An 11,503-nucleotide genomic window follows, 5' to 3' on the forward strand; every position below is an offset into this window, starting at 1 on the left:
CGGATCAATTAGGCCCAGCAGTTCTTATTGAAAAATGGAATTTACCTTGAAAAAGAAAAACAGAAAGAAAAGAATTTAGATCCTGAAAAATGGACAAACTTATCTTATTAATTTATTATTCTCGGTAATATTAAAATTAAACGAAAAGCAAAGATTGTTCTTTTTATAATAAAAAATATTAAAAAATAAAAATATTATGTACAATGTACATTTCTTTAAAAAATTTACTTATAATATTTACTTTTTACTAAAAGAATTCAAATTATAGGTGCAACTCTGTTGATGTCTAAAACATCTGTTAAGAAAAACGATGATGTGACTCCAATAACAATAAAACATGTATTATTGTGGATCCAGCATTAATTCAACCGGTTAAAGCCTCACTAATCCTAAAGAATGGAATAGTTCATATGTTCTTTTTTTCGGCGTGTAACGGTTCATTGGTTCAAAATGCTAATAGGTATTTTATTTTATTTTATTTTATTTTATAAATTGAAAGTAAAATAAAAATCATTTTTAACAAAAATAAAAAAATAAATTTATTATATGCTATAAATATATATTGCAATCAGTAAAAAGTAATTTATTTTTTTAATTTATAAATATTTAATCAAAATTATATTAATATTTATTTACAGTTAAAAATATAATTAATTTAATAATAAATAATAACATTAAATTAAATTGATATAACATATTTAATGAAAGCCTTATAAATTATATATATAAAATAATTAGTACATATATGTGAACATGTAATATTTTATGGTAATAATTTATTTGAGTACTATTTAGTGATTCATTGTTAACTTACTCAAATATCTGTCAAAAATATTAATAATGTACATAATAATTGTAGGTATCCATTAAATTACTGCTGAAGTATAAGAAACCTCGTACATTTTAAACATCATAACTTCTTCGTGCAGGAACTTATGCAACATCCAAATGGTGCATTCCTACTTCATTTCTACTAAGATTCAGTCAAATAAACCAAAACACAATGAAAATATAGGACCATGAACTCATGTTTGGTGATGATAACAATGGTCTCGACAATAAATAGCTGTTTTTAAATTGACAAAAATGAAACAGTATTCAAATATATAAATAACTTTAAATAATTTTAGCAAGAATTTAATTGTAAATTGTGCTCTATACAGAGAGGATGAAAACTAACTTGAAGGTACAACCATTATGAGTGAACAGCAAATAATAATCAGGGGCACCCACAACTGCTAACTCAATACACTCCTCAAATGGAATCAAATCCTCAAAGTTACTAGTTGAAATTGCAAATGTCTCATGTTCAAATTTACTAGTACAGTGGTATGTGATGCCCAATAAACAGATTAGAATATCCATAAAACTCATCAATGAGAAGACACCAAAGATGGCACATCAAAGAAGTTGGTGAATCTAATATATATAAAGGTCATAATATCCTCTTTGGTATGTGAAACAAACTATGGATATAGATTCTAATTGACAAATGGTAATTAATTAAAAGTAACAAGAGTATTGTATATTGTTATAGCTAAAATAAAAATAAAAATATGAGCTAGATTTCATGTACATTGAAAAATTATTGTTGATCAGAAGCAAAATGAAGCATACTCCAATGTAATCACGTCATTAGTTTAACAGTTCTACATTACTCATATGTTCCAACACATGAACATAGGACACGATAGCTCAAATGAATCTATAGTCACTACCATCACAGAAATCAATTTAAAATAACCAAAATGAAGATACAGTGAGCCAGTAAGAGAAAATTACCAGAGCCAGCGGCAGTAATAGCTTGCCTATACTTCTTGTCCCGGGCTTAAATACAAAATAGATTTCTTTAGTAAGTCGCAAACAGAGTAAAAGAGCAAAGGCAGTCATAAAATCACTATGATGGTTTTTTGACAAGATAATTAGAGGCTTGGTCCAAAAAAAAATTAATAAGGACCATTTTTCGTTTAGCAGCTGAAAATCTTGCGCAATGAACCAAAACCCAAAGAGGAATCCTTACAAGAATGCAATCTCATATGATCAAAAATTGATCTCACAAATCACAGACAAGGAAAACAGCATCATCAAATTCGAAGCATGAACATGTCATAAATCTTCAAACAAAGCAGACATGCAAATAAAAATGCGAATCATGAACCCCCTAAATATTCAAATTACAGTGCGATTTAATACAAAAAAAAGGAATAATCTTTTTTCTTTGCAACTTGCTTAACCAGCTCAACATGACAACACTTAAACCGATTAATCAATTCGACAAAGCTTCCCTTGAATCATTAAAAAAAACACAGATTTCGAACGAGGAGAAAAAAATCACACACTAAGGAAATGAATAAAAATCACATGCAAAGATGAAGTATATGAAATGAGACAGAGAGAATGAAAGATGAAATTACCAACAAGTGAGGGCTTCGTCGCTGGTCTTCGTCATTCTGGGCTTCGTCACAACGTAGCCATCAGATTTGCTGAGCGACTTACAAAGAAGAAGACTTACAAGAAGCAAGAAGCAGGAAGGCAGCGGCGCGGAAGGGGTTAGGGGGTTAGGGTTTTGCAGCGACGGAAGGGATGAGCAGCGGCAAAGGGGAGCATCCACGGCGACTGAGCGGAGGGAGTAACTTCCAGAGATAGTCACCACAGAAGGAGGGTTGGGAGTGCCAGAAGAGGGATTTCCGGCAGAGGCATTGTAATCGCAGCGGTGTGGGCAAGGCACAATGAAGGAGGAGGAGTTATAGCACAATGGAGTGAGTGTCTCGTCGCTGGGGCTTTTGATGGAGGAGTAGTTAGCGCAGAGCACGAACGAGAAGGGGTAAGGGCAGAGCAAGCACAATGAAGCTTTTTCTCTAAGTTTTTGGTGGTTACCTTTTTTTTTCTAAGTCTTTTAACGAAGAGGGGTTTTTTTAAATTTATCCGATACCTTTTTTTTTTTTCGGGGGAACCTTTTGACCACGCTTTTAAAACGTGCCAAAAGGCTTCTCGTCAACGGCTACACTTTTCAAACGCTGGAATAACAAAACTCTGTTGCTACGCTTTAAAAGCGTGTCGGTTTCTCTCTATGGCTACGTTTTTTAAGCGTGGCAAAAAAAAGCGTGGTTAAATCTCGTATCAATTGCCACTCTCAAAAAAGCGTAGCCATTGACACTTTTCGCCATGCTTTTGAAGCGTAGCAGCAAAAAAATGGCCAAATCTTTATTTTATCGCCACCCTCATAAAAACGTAACTATAAACTACTTTTGATTACGCTTTTAAAACGTAGCAAAAAAAACGTGGCTATAGGCTTTTTTTTTTTGTAGTGCAAGTCTTTTTAAGGTCTTATGACATAACCTTTTTGTGATAATCTAAAAGTATTTGGAGAATTAGTTTAATATATTCGAATTTTTAACACAAAAAAAAATACTACTAGCACACAAGGCTAGTAAAAATATCTTAGTACTCCTGTTGAAGTGATATATAATTATCAATCACATTTATTTTAAAAAATTATATGAGATAATAATTTAATAAAACATAAAATACTAATTATAGAAAATTTTTTATATTTATAGATGAAGGTTTTTAACTTACAATGCATATATTTATGTGTATTTTGAAACATAAAATTTTCTATGTATTATTAATTGTCTCATTAATATTATTATTGAAAAATATTTTTTTATATCCATCTGCTGTAGTTCAAGATCTAATATACCATTAATGTTATTATAGTCCTAAATGAGTCTTTTCACAAAATTGAAAAAAAAAGTCTCGTTGTATTCAATTCTTCACTTTTGAGTGAGATGTTTTACAACAAAACATATTTTATATTTTCGTATTACCTATTTAGTCTGTTTAATTTTAAATACTAATGACTTAATATTTTTAGGTAAATAATGAGAAGAGTCTCAAATATTATCATCTTTTATGTACTTAAATTTTTCACTCATAGCATCAATGTATAATACTTCATATAGAAAGATAATTTTCTTTAGTAATATATCAAATAGCATTTGTTCTTGAAGTTTTGAGTTTGCCTTTAGGATAATCTATTGTCTATCTTTTTCTCCAAACTCAATATCCTCAAAAAATATCAACTTTCTATCTCAAAAAGTCACACAAAAAAACTTTTTATCTCAAAAAAAAAATCTTAATAGTGAAAAAAAATCCAAAAATAGTGCACCAATATATAAAAAGAGGAGTGCTAGAGAGAAGCAGGATTTATGATGTTTAACTATCAATTAGCCATCGTCAATATTTTTAATGGTGTGAAATGACATATTGACATTTAATGATACAGGATTAATCATTTTTCTTTTGATGGTTTAATGTTGGCCATATTTCAACAAAAGTTCTTGCTCCCTATACTTTCTCATATAGAAATTCAAAACTTTATTAAGAATCTAAAGTATAAATTTTAATGTTGTTTTTTATTCTAGTATGAAAATATGAGTAGTCATATTTTATTTAAACGAAATAGAACTAAGATATCATTAAAAAAAAAATTAGTAGTTGAAGTAAATCTAGGTTATTTCAAAAGAAAAAACCTTGTAAATAAAACAGAATTTGTCTATTTCTTTTTGAACAAAAATAACCGAATGATTTCCAAAATTTAAATAATTCTTTAATAATAATGTAATGATAATAAAAATTTACTATCTCAACTCACACTAAGTTGACAGATGAATAATATCATTTAATATTATACAATTTTATAGATTTTTTTATAGATAATTTATGTGATAGAAGAATCAAAATTTACTCACTAAATATATCTCAACATTAAAATTAAATAAACTTGTTAACCAAAATAAATTAGAGATGTGTCATTCTTTATACACTAAAAGTGATATTTAGTACAATTTTTTGCATGTGTTTTGAGAGCTTGCAAATAAAACAACTAAATTCTGTATTATATTTGTTTCTTTTGGGATGTATCTTAAACATTTTTTTTATTCTTATTACCTTTTAAATCTATATGCTTAAAGGACACTTATCAAGTATGTATTTTTAGTCTTGTCTTGTTTTAAACTTTTTTTTTATTGCACACAATGAGGATTTTTATTAGTTGCAATTTCATAACTGAAATTAAATTGACTTAATTGTGTTAAAAGGAAAATAAAAATTTAATACATGCCGTTAGACAGTTATAGTTTCATTCCTTTATATTTATAGGATATATTCATTTATATTTTCGTATATGTTTTATTGAAATTAACTTTGGCAAATATCATAGTTGTTTTAACTTTATCGTTTTTAACAAAATATTTTTTTATTTCTTAAGGAATTTTTTTTTGCAGTAGTAACCCTTATTTTGGATACAGTGTCCATGAGTTTTTTGGAATTTTACTTTTTACGATTATAAGACTTATGCGACTTGAACATTTCCGCTTATGAGATTTAATCCATAAAGGGAGGGGTTGTTCAATCCCTAATACAAACTCTATATCCATATAGCTAAGAACGATAATTGCGTTCTTTTTCAATTCCAAATAAATAATTTTGTTTATTAAAAATAGATTAATATTGACAAATATAACTTTAAAACAAAACAACATGTATGATGGGCTCATCACAAATACTTAACAAAATATTAATATTTAATTTTTAGATAAAAATATTAATTTGTAAATGATATTCTTAGCAAAGTAATCAAATATTGATAATAAATTCTCTCCAACAATAAGTTTTTTTTGGATAAATTTATTATTCACATGGAATCAAATAATTATTATATGTTTATTATCACAAATACACGTGTAATTTGGCCAAATACGAAATTTTCTTTGGGTCGTGAATCCATAACCACATAAACTACATACACATAATGACATAAATTTCATCATTTAGTGCGACTTGTTAAATATTTTCAATAAAATCTTACCAAATAATAAATCTATCTTTTAGATCGATTCATTGTTTAGATGAAAACTATTAACAGTGATGATGAAGAGGACCAGCAACTAGTGTATTCTTAGAAAAATGCAAATGCACCAGTCAACCAAGTGGGACTAAAGGTTGGAATGAAATTTTCTACGATGAAATATTTCAAAAAAAACTGTGAGGACGTTTAACATCCACCTTGAGCATAGTGTTTTCTTCCCAAGGGTGGATTCGAAGAGGATGGTGAAGACAATATGCTATAATGAGAACTGTCCATGGTCAGTTTATCGTGCAAGGAGGAATCATCCAGTAAGTTACCAAATAAAGACATTCATCAACGAGCACACATGTCACAGAAACTGAAACTGTAAGTTAGCTGATGAAAAATGGGTAGTGGATTCCTTAAAGGGTACTATGGAGGATAATTACTAACTGCAATAGGTGAGAATGCAAATAACCATGTATATTCAATTGCTAATGCTGTTGTGAGGTCTGAGACAAAAGACAATTGGAAATTGGTTTTTAAAGTTGCTACAAGAAGACTTAGGGGATCAACGATTAAATTTTTTCAATTTCATGTCAGACCAACAAAAAGTAAGCTTCTAAACCTATCTGTTGTTAATTACTATCAACTATTATGATTTATCACTCCACTTCAACCTATATATGTTTTATTGCTGCATTGTGTTTGTTACTGGAATTACACTTCAATTAATGTGTTTAGATTGAAGAATTTTAAAATAATTTATAGTTAGATTTTATTTTATAATGGCACTGAACAATTAAGTGATTATTTATGAGATTAAACAATGAAATGAAGTTGGTTGCAGGGTCTTATTCCTACCTTGCAGAAGGTCTTTCTTGAAACTCATCATAGATTGGCAAAATTTCTCCAAGCTTGATTTGAAGTTCAAGATTGCCTTGTTTAATTATGCCAAGGCAACAACTTCTCAAGATTTTGAAGAAACAATGGCTAGAGTTGGATGGATGAATGCTCATGCATGGAAATACTTGTATAAGATTCTGTCCAGCCAGTGAAGTAGATCACATTTCAGCGAGTGGCCAAAAGTAGATAACATTACAAACAATAATTGCAAGGTTTTCAATTCCAAGATTAATAAAATAAGGAGAAAACCAATAATTACAATGCTTGAAAAGGTAAAATGCTATGTTTTCAGGATCTTAGCCAGGAACAAGAAAGCACTAGTTGGTTACATGGGTACGATCACCCCAACACAACAATGTAAGCTGGAAAGGGAAAGCGAAAACACAATCATTGGTAGCTAGTTCCAACTGGAGACGACAATGATGATGTATATGAGGTATAATGCTTGCCTGCAAAAGTAAATGTGTACTTAGGAAGAAGGACTTGTAGCTGTAGATTCAGACAACTCACTGGACTTCTCTGCAAGCATGTTTGTGCCGCATTAGCCTACCAAAATAAAAGGCCTGAGGAGTATGCTCACAATTGGTTATCAGTTGGAGCATATAATTCAGCTGGTTCCAAGCGAAGAGTACTGAAAAAATAATTGCTACCTAGATTATTTTACTACATGTGTACAAGAGACCTACTCATAGATCTAAGTAGAAAAGGAACACAACAAATCCTAATCTGTACATGACGAAGAGAAAATATGGAGAGATTACTTGCAAATATTGTCATAAGGTATACATGTTTGTTAGCTTTAGCGTTTTAATTATATTAGTATTAAATGCTGACAGATTTATTTATTTTTATATTTTTTTGTAGACTGATCATAATTCCAGAACTTGTGTTGACAAAAAAAAATGATATGGTAGCAGCAGCAGATGCATCAGCTCAACCAGAAACAGCACAACAGTATTGGATGACGATGAAGCAAGGTAACAAGAGATGAACCGGGAGGAAACACTTGAATCTGCAGATGCTGAAGCTTCCAGGTCCCAGGTTGCTGTCCCACAAGTTAATACATCTAACCTATTTAAACCAAAATGTTGTCAATTTCTTGTAGTTGCAACATGTTATTCAAACTAAATTTATACCATCTCTTGCTATTAGACCTATCTCTCCCTACTGTGACTCCAGAGACAATGCAGGGTGCTAGTGTTAGCACCACTAGAAGATTTATGCAGTTCATGCCTAATCCGAATATGGGAGGAATATCAACCAAAGTAAGGTCAGTTTTTTGTTTCAGAGCCCAAACACCTAATTCAAGTAATATACTCTCCAATGACAGCAGCAATTCTACCTCAACTTGATGATGCTTGTGATTTCTAGTGCTATATATATATATATATATTTTTTGGGTGATTTATAGATGTGATTGAACACTTTTACTTTTTTTTTTGTTATTTTTGCTTAAACAATGGTCATTAGACCTTGAAAAAAAAACTTCTCATGTTTGTTACTTTTAATTTTAATGCTGGTTTGGATTATGTAATTTCCTTGGATTATAATTCAACCTAATTGTGTTACTAGGTAGTGTGAATATATTTAGTATTGTTAAAACAGTTTGGTTGGGTGTCAATTAGATATTATTACAAGTGTTACTTTTGATATCTAATTCACCATTTCAATCTACATATGTCAATTTTTTTAATTAAAAATTGTCATATCTCTCACATTTTAAATAAAAAATAGTCACATATGTCAAATTGTAAAACAACCGTGATTATTTATAATTGTCAAATTTTTTATTCTCATTTCATACAAAAGTCAACAATTACACGATTCAAAAAGAAGACAGATTCATCCTTAAATCATTTTCTCTTCTACCATAGCTCCTAGTTCACCCTAAACACTAACAAGAAATTCATTGAAACATACTAACAAACCCATAGAAAATATAAAAAAATCACACTCTCAGATATTGAATTTTCGCTTTAAGTTTTTCCATCTTTATCATAATCTTCTTCTTTGTCTCATCATTATTGCTTCCTCGGAATTCTATTAGTTGAGTAGTAACTCTCATTAAAAGTTACTTTTAAATTTTTATGATTAATTTTGTCAGTGCCTTAGTTGATCATATATAAGATCTAAATTTTTTTTTTCGTAGATGTCTAACTATTTTTTTTTATCTAATTGTACAACTTGATATTTAAAGAATTTTTGAACAAGTTAAAAATATTTGAGAAAAATAATATTAAACTCACGTCAATTGAATTTCGTACTTTAGTCAATACTCATGTATAATCACAGTTTAATGACAAGTTTGTTATAAAATAACTAAATAAATAAACAAAGAAGAGGTAAAATAAAGTATAAATAAAAATACTATTATTAGTATTTACCAATATTATTATATTACTATAAAGATAATATATTAATATTATATTAGTAGTAAGAGAAAAGTAAATAAGTGCTTTATAGTAAGAAAGAGAGAGAGGAAATATTTTAGTTTTTATTATTGCTGTACGTACTATGCTTCAGACCTTCCTTCTATTTATACTTGTACAATGTATTCTTTTTCAAAGCTTCATAAAACTTAGTCTTTCTTGAGAAATTGAAATTCTCTATTGGAAAAGCTAGCCGCCCAACATTGTGAAGAAAGTCACAATGTATTAAATGGGCATCCATTCATATATATCACAACACTCCCCTTTGGATGACCATTTAGGACTATTGCCTCGTTAAAACTTTACTAAAGAAAAACCCAGAGGGAAAAAAAACTTAGTGAAGGAAAAAGAGTACAATATCCTTTGTGATGGGGACTGCCTCATTAAAAACCTTGTCAAGAAAAATCCAATGGAAAAAAAACCTGACCAAGGAAAAAAAGAGTACAGTCTCCCCCTCTTGGCGACATCATTTAATGTCTCGAAATCGGCGCATTCCAATCTCATGTACCAATCTTTCAAAGGAGAATTTTGGGAGTGACTTTGTGAATAAATCTGCCAGATTGCCACTTGAGCGGATCTGTTGGACATCAATTGTCCCTTGATTTTGTAGATCATGAGTGAAGAATAATTTGGGAGAAATATGCTTTATTCTATCACATTTGATGCATCCACCTTTAAGTTGAGCAATGCATGCTGTATTATCTTCAAATAGAATAGTTAGAGCTATCTTATGATCAATCAATCCACATGGCGACAGAATATATTGAATCAGGCTCCTTAGCCAAAAACACTCGCGACTAGCTTCATGAATCGCTAGTATTTCAGCATGATTAGAGGAGGTTGCTGCTATCGTCTGTTTTGTGGACCTCCATGATATAGCTGTACCACCATATGTGAATAGGTATCCTGTTTGAGATCTCCCTTTATGTGGATCAGACAGATATCCAGCATCTGCATAGCCAACTAATTGTGACTTGGATCCATAGGGATAAAACAATCTCATATCAACCATTCCATGAAGATATCGAAAGATCTGTTTGATTCCACTCCAATGTCTTCTGGTTGGAGAGAAACTATATCTTGCTAGTAAATTCACAGCAAATGATATATCAGGTCGTGTATTATTAGCAAGATATATTAGCGCTCCAATGGCACTAAGATATGGTACTTAAGGACCAATGATATCTTCATTTTCTTCTTTAGGACGAAACTGATCCTTCTCCACATCCAAAAATCTTACGATCATTGGGGTACTCAAGGGATGTGACTTATCCATATAAAATCTCTTCAAGATCTTTTCTGTGTATGTTGTTTGATGAATAAAGATCCCTTTTTTATATGCTCGATCTGCAGGCCGAGACAAAATTTAGTCTTTCCAAGATCTTTCATCTCAAACTCTTCTTTTAGAGTTTTTATAATTGTTGGAATCTCTTCAGGAGTTCCAATGATATTTAAATCATCAACGTACACAACAATTATAATGAATCCAGATCAGTTTTCTTTATGAAAACACATGGACATATATCATCATTCTTGAATCCATTTTTGGCCAGATACTCAGTAAGACGATTATACCACATTCGTCCGGATTGCTTTAGACCATATAAAGATCTTTGCAATTTGACTGAGGATAACCCTTGCGAATATTCGTTGGATGGTTTAGATATCTTTAGTCCTTCAGGGATTTTCATATAGATATCCCGATCTAATGAGCCATATAAGTAGGCTGTTACCACATCCATTAAATGCATATGCAGTTTATGATATGCAGATAAACTGACCAAATAACGCAATGTTATCGCATCCACTACAGGGGAATACGTTTCTTCATAATCTATATCGGGCCTTTGTGAAAAACCTTGTGCCACAAGTGGGCTTTATAGCGCACAACTTCATTTTTCTCATTTCGTTTTCTCACAAATACCCATCGGTATCCAGCAGGTTTTACATCTTCAGGTGTACGGACTACAGGTCCAAAGACTTCACGTTTTACAAGTGAGTCTAACTCAACCTTCATGGCTTTTTTCCATTTTGGCCAATCATTCCTTTGTCGACATTCCTCGACTGATCTTGGCTCAAGATCCTTACTTTCATGCATGATATTTAATGCCACATTATATGCAAATATTTCATTGACAATTGTCTTATTTCGGTTCCATTTCTTTCCTGTAAAGACATAATTTATCGAGATCTCGTCATTTTCACAATTTTCAGGTACCTGAACATCTTCTAGCGTTAAAATTATATCAAAATTTTGGACAACTACAGGTGTCTCTACTATGTCTTTTTCAACAGGAATAATATTTACCTCTTTTCT

At 30.7% G+C, this 11,503-nt stretch overlaps 1 long non-coding RNA gene across 1 annotated transcript; it reads right to left on the minus strand.

The window, feature by feature from the left end:
- Positions 1-1,114: 1,114 nt before the first annotated feature.
- LOC112723113 (uncharacterized) lies at positions 1,115-2,894 on the minus strand. Its single transcript, XR_011869355.1, has 2 exons — positions 2,415-2,894; positions 1,115-1,827 (listed from the first exon to the last, which is right to left on the minus strand). It is a non-coding gene; the product is annotated as an uncharacterized lncRNA (long non-coding RNA).
- Between the last annotated feature and the right edge of the window lie 8,609 nt (positions 2,895-11,503).

Source organism: Arachis hypogaea, chromosome 2 (genome assembly GCF_003086295.3).
Source record: "Arachis hypogaea cultivar Tifrunner chromosome 2, arahy.Tifrunner.gnm2.J5K5, whole genome shotgun sequence".
NCBI classification, from domain to species: Eukaryota; Viridiplantae; Streptophyta; class Magnoliopsida; order Fabales; family Fabaceae; genus Arachis; species Arachis hypogaea.